Source organism: Poeciliopsis prolifica, unplaced genomic scaffold, assembly GCF_027474105.1.
Source record: "Poeciliopsis prolifica strain line A6 unplaced genomic scaffold, Auburn_PproV2 SCAFFOLD046, whole genome shotgun sequence".
Taxonomy (NCBI): Eukaryota; Metazoa; Chordata; class Actinopteri; order Cyprinodontiformes; family Poeciliidae; genus Poeciliopsis; species Poeciliopsis prolifica.
Genome location: NW_026562421.1, coordinates 1,746,801 through 1,757,915, shown reverse-complemented (window position 1 = coordinate 1,757,915; position 11,115 = coordinate 1,746,801).

The following is an 11,115-nucleotide window of genomic DNA, read 5'->3' as shown; positions in this document are numbered from 1 at the left end:
AAAGTCATCCATTGTGCTCATTCTCTCTCTGGCCGGTGAACCATCCCCCTCATCATCCTTTGGATCTCAGGTGCTTAGCCATGCAAATCTGTCTGACAGCCCAGTACATCTCTGTCTGCCTAATTGGACAGTATAGAGTTGTTTATGGATATTGCAGACATTTAGGACTCGGTTGGGGGCTGCTCAAAAATCATTAGCAAACGGCCCCTGTTACTGGACTGTCAGCCTCACTTCACCAACGTCAAAGCCCTGCACAAAAAAAATGTTTTTCTCTGTCAACAACAGTGAGCTCCTTATTTTAAAAGGAGCTGTATACTTGCTGAACATTCAAATATCATCTCTAGAAATGGCAGCGTGTGGATCTTACAGCTTGTTTTATCACTAATCATTTGTTGTGCAAGGAAGGTGGTGGCTTAATTAGGAAAAAAAGAAAAAAACATTCAGCTGTGTTAATTGCTGCAGGTGTTTACATACCGTACCCTGCAAAAGTATTAATACAGAATGAAACTTTTTACATTTTCAACCGTCAGCCTGAATGTTTTGAACTTGGATTTTATTAATCCCCAAATGAAAAATTGATGGTAGTGTTCATTAACTATCCCTAAATAAATCTAGTGCAAACACGGTCATGGCAGCATCATGCTATGCAGATGCTTCTCTTCAGAGGGAACAGTGAAGCTGGTTGGAGTAAATCGCAAAATGGATGGATGAAGGAAGAAATCCAAAAAAGCTTTGAAAATACTTGAGATCACGTAAGAGTGGAACAAAATTAAAACAAAACATGAGTTATGTTTTTTCTCATGTTTCTGCTCAATTTGAACTTAGAATCGAAAAGAGGATGGAGCTCTGCAACTGCTGCTTTTGCAGTTGTGCTAACAAATATGCAAAATATAGTTTCTTTTGTCCAAATGATATTAATAAAACTATCCTTAAAGGACCGTAGCAATTATTGCACCTTATGTGGCTTTACATCACTTCTTCAGTATATGTATAACTGTAACCAACCCTCTTACATTTTTTTATGTAAAAAACATGCACTATGAGAAATCATTTAATATTTTTTTACTGTTAATATTTTATATTTCATGTGTAGTTTAAATAAAACATTTATATTTGAGGGGGATAATTAACGGAACAGTGGAAAAGGTGTGCACAACTTTACAGTAATCATGTGTCAGTCTTGGCAGTAGTCCACATAAAGTTTTTCAACTCAGATTATGTTGTTGTCCACAGCCATCTTCTGGTTAAAACTTAATTCCAAATTATTCACAGTATATCTGCTTATTCACAAATTATTCGGTAGAACATGTATTTGAAAGAAAATGCAACTAATGTATTAAAGTATTTATACTTTGTGGTTCCTAAACCCTGTAAATACTGGGGAATTGTGTGTATTGTGCCTTTAGTTTTGGACAGATACATTTGTTTAATGAGGCTTCAACTAAAATATAATAATGGGCAAACATCTGGAAAATCTTACCAAGACAGCTGAACGTTATTTTGAAGTTCTTCCAAATGCTAAAATTGTTGCAAAATGAGCAACAGAGCAAGCGCTTAAATGTCTATACACTTATATGACCAGGAAACTGCACCTTTATTATTATTATTATTATTATTATTATTATTATTATTATTATTATTATTATTATTATTATTATTATTATTATTATTATTATTATTATTATTATTATTATTTTACGCATTTCCCCAAACAGACATGTTTTTAGATTAATTGTGCAGCATATGGGCCACATTATAGAATGAAAAAAATGGAATGATTTCTTCTGGTGTTAAATTTTTGCATCACAAATACTACTGGAGTTTTATAAGGGATGTTTACAGTTTTTATATCTCCTGTATGTTGTTCGGCATGATTCTGGCTTTGCAGATGTAAAAATCTTCCAAACCTAATTTTATTTCCCCCTCATCCTGCAAAAAACTGTTTTCAAACTTTCCTCTGTTAACAGGCTGAATGTTCACTCTCCTGATTGCTATGAGGGACTCTGCTCCATCACCAGAGAAGGAGTTGCTTCTTTTCGTTTCTACGAACCACAGTTCTGTGTCATGACAGCATTTCTCAGCCAGTAGCTCCCACACTAAGGACAAGGGCAGAGTTTGACTGCCTGCACTTTGTGCAAAATCATGATCTTTTCATAAGCCTAAGAATTTTTTTTTTTTTTTTGCTTTCGCTTAACCAAGCAGTTTTATTTCTAAACTTTGACAAAGTATATTAGTGGCAGTTATAATTTTTTCCCATTTGTGAATCAGAATTAATGCTTCAAAGTTGAGGTGAATATAACAAGTAGTACAGTTTTGCACAGTAAGCTGTACAAAACTAGTTTTCCGTTTGCTAAAAGTAAAAAAGTTAAAATAAGAAATGTAGAATTCTGAAAAGTTGTCAAAATGTTGAGAAGATTTTGGAAAACATGGATCCTTGTTTTGACTTCATCTGCTTTTTATTTGATTTATGTCATTAGTTGTTAGTTGTGTCTTTGGCGTCACCTTTTGAACACGATGTGTTGCATTGGTGCAACTGCTGGTTATTTTTGCAGTTAACCATTTTCTAATTCTGAAGTTTTGGTTGTTTCCCTACCAACTTTAATCAGGTATGAAAATAAATCATCAACCAAAGGATGTCACCGACTGCGGGGCAATTTGTACCTGTTTTGGGTGCTTTTTGTCTATATTAGGAAAGTTAATGACAGAAAATAATTTCCGCTAATCTGCACACATTCTGTATCAAAATATGAAAAAAATAAGCAAAGTTAAGTATCATTTGCATAGATACAACATTTCTATGTTGCATATTGATAAGAAATACATAGGTTTGGTAGGAAGTGTCTGTGTTGATAATAGTAGTAGTGATGGAGGACTATCGCAGGCATGGACAGAAATACCAACTTTGCTAACAGGTGCAACAAAAGAGTGACTACATTCAAATACTGTGAAAATACCAGCAAATACTTAAGTGAAAAAGATCAACCAATATTATTATGATAGCATAATAAAATATTATGTTGCTAGCAAAGTTGACAAATCTTTTTTTGACAATGTTGGTGACAACAGAAGTGTATATGACATTATATATACTAGCCACCAGTTGTTTTTTTCTAAAAACTATTAAAAGAATTGAATTCCATAAATTTGTTATTATTTTATGTCTGGGTCAAACTTTTACATAAAACTGCCCTCACTTTATGTCTTTTTCCCAAAACTGCAAATTCTCCTGTCATATTTTAAGCAACCGCTCTGAACCCCCCAGTGGCTTCAGACGTGAGCTGCAGGTTCATCTTATAAATGTTCAAACTGAAGGCACTCTGATTTGCATGGCTGAACATGGCGACCAAGGGGAATGGGTCAGAGGGACTCCAGACACAAGCTTTTAGATGGATGAGGCGATGCCGAGCTGCACAGGGGTGATGTGCTCATTGCACTGATGTGCCCCCCTACACACGGTGAACAAAAGAGGAGCCACAGGGCTCCAGAAAGCCAAATGTTCAGCACTCTAAACAGTGCAGAATGTCCCGGTATGCCTAGGATCTTTCATCAAAGTTGCTTACAAGGGCTCATTATCGCTGATCCATATTTAGGACGGATGTATTGCTAATGGCTATGTCATGAAGTGGTCTGCTGTTTTTTTTCACACTTTTCATTGTACTTACTTTGTGTGGGTAAAAGAAAAAGTTAGCCAAATGAACCTGGGACTAAGTGGAAAAAGTTCACATGCATTTAATAATTAGTTGTAGCCACTGCTACTGCAGCAGAAGAATTTTGGACTGCTCTTCTTTGCAGAATTGTTTTAATTCTGCCTCATTGGTTAATTGTGGAATGTGAAAGGCTTGTTTAACATCTCCTGACTCCTTATGGTTCTGGGGCTGTTTGATTTGTATCAAAGCACTACATTATACAAACAAGGAACCAGTTTATGTAGGGACCAGTTCAATAAAAGAATGATCTGAAACAAACTAGTCAATTAGTTTTTTCTGTTATCCTTTTTGAGATTCCTTAGCCTACTTCATGTTGCCATACAGTTTCTATTCAATGAACTTTTTTCATTCAACAGGTCTGATAGTAGAACGACAAATGAAACTGAAACCAAAGAGTTTAAATTAATTCCTGATTTAACAAACATGGAGAAGGGTTTGGAAATATGGGCTCAGGTTATATTTTGTCTGGCATTAAAATTTGCTTGATTATCTGAAACCTTTAAGTGTAGCAAGCAGCAAGACTCTTTCATTGTTTTACTGCATCTCTGGTTGGTTGATGAGAAAACAGAAGATTCTCCTGAATGCATAAAAAAAAAACTGAAGAAGGTTGAACTCAGAAGGTGGTACTCAGTCACATTCTATTTTTCCTTCTCATTCCGTCTTCCTCTTCCTCTCAGTTTTGCTCTTTAAGCCATTTCATCTTTATAGTCGAGCCAATCAATGGCAAACTAGTGTCTATTGTATGTTCTGTGCTCAGGCCACTGCCCTCCTGCTGCAGCCCCCATTAAAGAAATGTTTCTTCCCATCAGTGCCTTTACTTATCACTTCCCGGGTGACATTGAACTTCCTATGCCCCGGCTGCCGAGACACATCTCTGAACTCACACAATTACTCTTCATCCCCACTAACAATTTAGTAATGAAGTATTGATTTCCAGATTCTTCTCTTATGGATGATATTAGATTTTGTTTGATAAACTGTGCCTGGGCCTCTAATCTGCACTGTTCCTTTTCCCTCTGTCTGTAAAACAAAGTGCCACTGGAGAGATAATGACCAGGGAACATCGATGAACTCATTTCATCAATTTGTAACACTTGACAATGAAAAAGGGCAGGCATTTTTCAAGCACCAATGTCAAAGTTTATTGCTCTGGGTACGGTCTTATTGGAAGCCAGACGTCTTGAGCAGCGCTCACTTCTAATTTATGGGCCCCAATGTGCCAGTTATTTTTAAAGGAAATGTTTGGATACTGGGAGGATATTAGTGTTGCACCTGGGTTGTCTGATTTCCAGGGCCACCGGGGATTCATGTGTCATGTTAGAAAATACAAAAACAGCAGAAGAGAAGCTGAAAGTCTTGCTATTTGCGATGCGGGGAAATGCTGCTTGGAACATAAATCATGCTGAGGTGTTAACACCCAAGTCACACACGGATGGATTCGAGTGCCACATAACTGCTTGAATTCTGATGCTTTTGCTTAAACTGCTTTCGCTGGATAATAAATGCACCATAATAGAGGAAAAACTCTACAAATAAGGCGTGCATTTTTAAGTGTCGCTGCTGCTCAAAAGGTCACGTCTAGAACACATGCAGTGGGATGCTGGTAAAGATAGGAGCCGTAAATCTCTTTTGTGGTTGTGGTCCTTAGTAACTGGAAATCAATAGGTTGAGGTCAGGGTTATTTGCAATCAATTCTCTTTAAAAAGCAAGCCTAAATAGGTCTGAACAAAGTTTCCATGGAAACTCAGACACAAACTGGCTAAGGTCTAGTCAATTACTTTTTTATTCTCTTGTCAGTTGCTCCTTTTTCCAATTAGAAATATGAGTTGCCTCTCTTCAAAGTTTTATTTTACAACTTATGTTTGGTTGGTGTAAAACAAAGTGAACTTTTATATTTTTTGTCTGAAAAACATTGTGTCTTATGGGGCATTTTTCTTCATAAATCCTCACCTTAAATGTAACTTAAACCTACATATTATGTTTATTACAAATGTAGGTATATTAGCCCTGCAAAGAAAAAAGAATTCAGTTTTTTTTTCTATAAATTCTGGGAAAAAAAAGTGAGAATTCTATATCTTTCAGTATTTTGTTTTCCAAAATTCTGAAAAGTATTTTCTGAATTCTGAAGTTCATCTCTAAATTCTGCTTAAAAAATAATCACAATTTTGACTTCTTTCTCAAAATTGTAAGATTATTTTCTCAGGAGCCTTAATCATCTTCCATATTGTGAAGTTTTGAGAAGTTCACAAAAATTTTAAACTTAATCACCAAATTCCTGATTTTAAAACTCAGTGAAGGTGAATTTTGTTAAACAATTTTACTACGGAAGTATAAAAGAGCAAAATTCTTTCCACTGAGTATTGGAAGAAATTGTTGAAGAAATAAAAGAACTTCCAAACCGACCCAGATAATGTTTTGTAAAGTTAAGTGAACCTTGCTTGGTAAACCTTGATTTACCAATAAAAGTTCCTGAATATATTCTGCTGATGACTTCATGACAATATCTTCTTACAGGAGAATGTAACACTGTTTCATGTCAATTTAAAACCACATATGCTTTTAGTTACAAATGTTAACGAAAAGCATATATACAGAGATCATCTCATTGTTAAACCGGCTCTGTGCTGTTCAACTCCTGACTGAAACTGGCTCTTTTTCAAATCACGTTCTGAACATTTTCTTGACTTATTGCAACACTTTGTTTTCATTACTTAAGCTCATGTGAATAAAAGCCCTGTTACAGGTTTATACTAGCTGGAGCAATGCTATTTTTTACATTGGAAAATGTATTATTGTTTTTCCATATTTGTGAGAAAAGGACAAGTTGTGATATGTAACTTTATTCCTTAAGGAGTTGTACGTCTTAACAAGTAATTCAGGTTTCAATTTTCTCTTTAAAAATTCCATCCATGTTAAAGATACTGCCCTTCTCTTATTCACTGAAGTAATATAAAGTAATGAACAGATGGAAAATTATCATTCATTTTAATCCAAATATTACTTGTGTAGAAATCCAGGTTGTGAGTTTTTTTAAGCCGCTCAGTGTCAAAATGTGGGTGCACACCCTGGGTGAGATGGATGTTCAGAGGGAGATTCTATTTATTCATTTGTTTATTTTTACAAGCAATTTTGAACTGATGACTAACACGAGCAGGGAAGTTATTTTCAAAAACAGCCTCAGTGAAAAATGAAGCTCTGAGCCACCAAACTGTGAAAAAGTGACATCAGCACCTCACTAATGAAGGATATTTTTGCTAAAGGAAAGGACTTCAGCTTCTTCCTTTTCTTTTTAACACATACAGAGAAATTGACTCGCTGCATTTGACAAAACTGTTGCATAATTTTATGAATAAAGTTTTTTTTTCCATTATTTTTCTTTTGTTTTAAGAAGCCACTAAATGATGCAGTAGTCTAATTTTAGTTTTGAAATTGCAATTTCTAAATTCAAAAATGTGTTTGCCATGGCTTTCAATTTAAGTTTGTCTATTGTTGGTACCTTCAAGGCCTGGCATTTTCTTTTTATCTTCCTACAAAATAAAAGCATGCATATTTTCACAAAGTCTGGGAACCAATTGATCAAAATCACTTTGCTAACGATTACAAATGTTTTGAATGCTTGAAAAAAAAAAGACAGGGGTAGTGTAAAACTTTTACACAACTTTATGTCAGTAAATTAGGCTGAAGTGACAACCTCACATGAAAGCACTAAAAATATTTGCTTTACAAGCTCACAAAGCCTCCAATTCAGAGTTGGGTTAAGCTCTCTGAATTTATTATGAAAAAATAATGAAACAGACCAAAGGCAGATTTTCTTAAGCCCCTTTATGAAACCATCATACGTTTTTACTTTCCCCAATTGTTCTCTGAAACAGTTTTCACTTGCTTTGCAGCTTCTTTTATTTTGCAGAAAATTCTTTCCAACATCCATCTTCAGTCCTCAAATTTTTTAACGCTTTGTGGATGTGATAGTTTCTCTCCTAAATGTATCTACACATTGAATATCTGTATGCTCAGTAAGCCTGCGTTGCTTGCCATTGCTCAGAGCTCCTCTGCAGACTATTTATCTGAGCAAAGTCAAGTCATTTATTTCCCCTCATTCATCCTGTTAGAACGAGGGGGCCCTTGGAAGAACAGCCAATTTAGACTGAAAATCCCAGTTCGGCTCTGAGTAATCTGATTTCTCTGCTCCTCAGAAATCTACATGTATAGTGCTTATCAACTGGATTACTGGCAGGTAGGAGGAATAACCCAATTTGAGGTTACTTGTTTCTCTGTGTGTACTATTCAGTGTCACTTTGAATTAGACAAGAAGGGCCATTTCTTTGTGACTTCTTGGCTCATCTTTTCACAGAGCCAGCAGGTTATTTATGCACATATTGTCTTTTTTCTTTTCTTTATTTTAAGAAGATAATACCTTAAAGTGGCGGATTTAACCAAACAGGTTATGCTGAGTGATGCAACAATATGCATACCACTAGAACTTTTTCACATTTCAAAAAAATATGTGAAGGAACTTTTAGAATATTTTTTTAATTTTTATTTTTTCACTTTTATTCTCTATTCAATAATTATTACATTCATATAACTTAAATGCTGCTTCATTCCTTTTGATTTTAGTTGGCTATGCTATGCTAGCTTGAGAAAGAAGCTTCATAAATTTGGCTGGCAATCAGAAAGATCACCAAGGCAAGTAGCATTTCAACAACATATTATGTTATAATACTGGATGAAACACAAACTGGATTAAAAAAATTCTGATTAAAAAAATATACATTATTTTTATATATTTTTTTGCTTTTTTTCCCCTTTTTACAAAGCTCTGAGATTTTCAAAGTTTTGCATATATTTAAAAAAATCTTATACTGTTTTAAACTTCTTCAAAACGTTATTCCTAATCTATCATCTTCATTCCTTCTCTAATGTTCTCTAACAGCCATATTTATACTGACTGTATTCACATGGCTGACTGAATTCATCACACACACACATCTACTGCCTTTACCAATTAGGCAAATTCGTCAGGAAATTACTTGCACTGGATTTTATTTAGGGATATCAGAGCAAAGGGTTCTAAATACAAATGTTCACCACACTTTTCAGATTTTTAATAGCAAAAAGTCAAATATTGGATCACATACTATAAATAAAAAAAAATATATTGAGATATTTGTGGGATAAAATGTACAAAAATAAATAAAAATCACAAAAAAAGCTCAAATTATATGAAGGTTTTTCACTGATCTAAGATACATTTTCTGAAATGGTGATATACTGTAGCATGGTCCTGCTGTGATCCAGTGACAGTCGATAAGCGACTTGCTCCTGCGGCCGTCGCCCTGCTCTCTGTGTTGTGGTGAAGAATCACCACTGGTAATGTACCCTCATCACCACAGAGGTCAATATCTGTTCACCAAGAGCAGCTCTCCCTCCAAGGTGATTATTGATAAAGGATGACACGCTCGTGTAGAAAATATTACACTCTTGTTTCTGCAGGGAAAGACATTGCTTAATATATAAATACAATGGCAGCAGACTATTCCCTCACCTACTGAAAGACTATAAAAGAAACGGAGTGGAAACCATCAGGGATGCAGGGAGCCATGTCAGTTTCCTTCAGACGTTTTCCTTCTAATATCTTTTAAAGGAAACAATCATCTTTCCTGATGAACCAAAGTGTCCTATAGCAGCCAAGGTCAGGTACACTGAATACACACACACATGCAGGGCTTTGGTAAATGCATCAAGTGGTAAACTGTGCATTGTGTCCTCCGATTTTCCCTGCAGACTACTACAGGGTACATTTTGATCTCAAGGTGCTGAAAGGCAGATGCTTCACATGCTTTTTCACACTAAAGTGATGGCAAGAAATAACACATTAAGATCCCAAGATGGCCTAAGGGCAGCTCCTTTACTGTTTTCTGCACAATGATATCTAGCAAGCTGACTTTAAGACATTTAGTAGCAATGCCAGAATGCATTGTCGCTGATAACTGATAAAATATTTGTTACCTGACCTTGGAGGGTTTCATGAAAGCAACAAACCAGAACTGAGCAGATATGAAACATTATGACTAAAAGCACAAGTCAAATCCAGTTTCAAAGTTAATCTCCTAGATAAAAGTTGCTCTCCTTCTAACTTCCATGATAACTTGGCAAAACAACTTGACAGAACAATCTTGCACATAACACACTCTCCAAATAATTTTATCAAACTTTTTATTCATGTCATGAAACTTTCAAATGTTTCCAAGTGAAGCAATATTGAAACAGTTTGTTATGCATAATTCACAAATATGCAAATAAAATCAAGATATTAGTTTTGATCAATTATTTATTAAATATACCCAGTTATATTAAACCAGGTTTGGCAGTGTCCTCAGAGTTATTCAAAATTACAGTAAGTAACTGTAAACCTTTTTCTGTTTTTATGATACACAGATTCAATAAAAGTTTTCTTTATTGTTGAGTTGATGCAACTAAAGAATAAAAAAATAAAAAATCTGAAAAAAAATCCTAATAAACCTTTTTTTATTTTTTTTTATTTAATGAATCTTGTGCCCCACCAGAAGTTAAAGTTTACTAGTTTTGCCCCCTGGGGCAAAACATCTGGACACCACTGGTTTGGTTCATTGCAACAATGAAGGTATTATAAACCTACTTTATTAATTTTGTAAAACATAATAAAGAATATCCCAATTAGCACTGTTTTTTGGTCCAAATAAAGGTACCGATTTTTACATAAACACAAGAAACAAACTATTTAATAAAATAAAGCTAACTGTTACATTTTAAACATTTATGTCACCTGGGTCATGTTGTACATGTCTTACACAATGGGTTTTTGTTTAAAACTGTAAAACATAGGGAATTTTGAGGGGGAAAAAAACGCCTTTGCTTAGGGGTGCCATGTCCTACCAATCACTCTCCTCCTCTAAAGGGGCTCCAATGGCACCTGAGGGGGAAATCTCATGGCCGTCATCCCAGAAAGCCTGCCGCACTGATGCCTGCTTACCATCTGCTCCCCATATGAGCAAAAACAGGCAATTGTCTCAAAAAAGCCACCTCAATCACACTGTCATCGAACTAATACACTTTAACATATTTTTCAGGCTGCTGCAGACAGGCTCTCAGCTGAATCTGCAATGCTGGAGGCCACTGTACACCTTCAGGAGATACCAGTAAATGAATGGGCCTGTGTATACAGTGTAGGTATGTTTGATATCTATATCACAACTCTGCTCCCCCTCAGCATGGACTTGGCTTCTGACAGCGAAAAAGCAGAACAGTGGGACTCTGTCATTGTTACGCATGCTGTAAATAACCCCTCCACGCCTTTGGTTTTATCATTTCGTGCGAATGATTCCAGGCCCCTCCAGTGTCAACAAGAAACGGCATTATTTTATGGCAC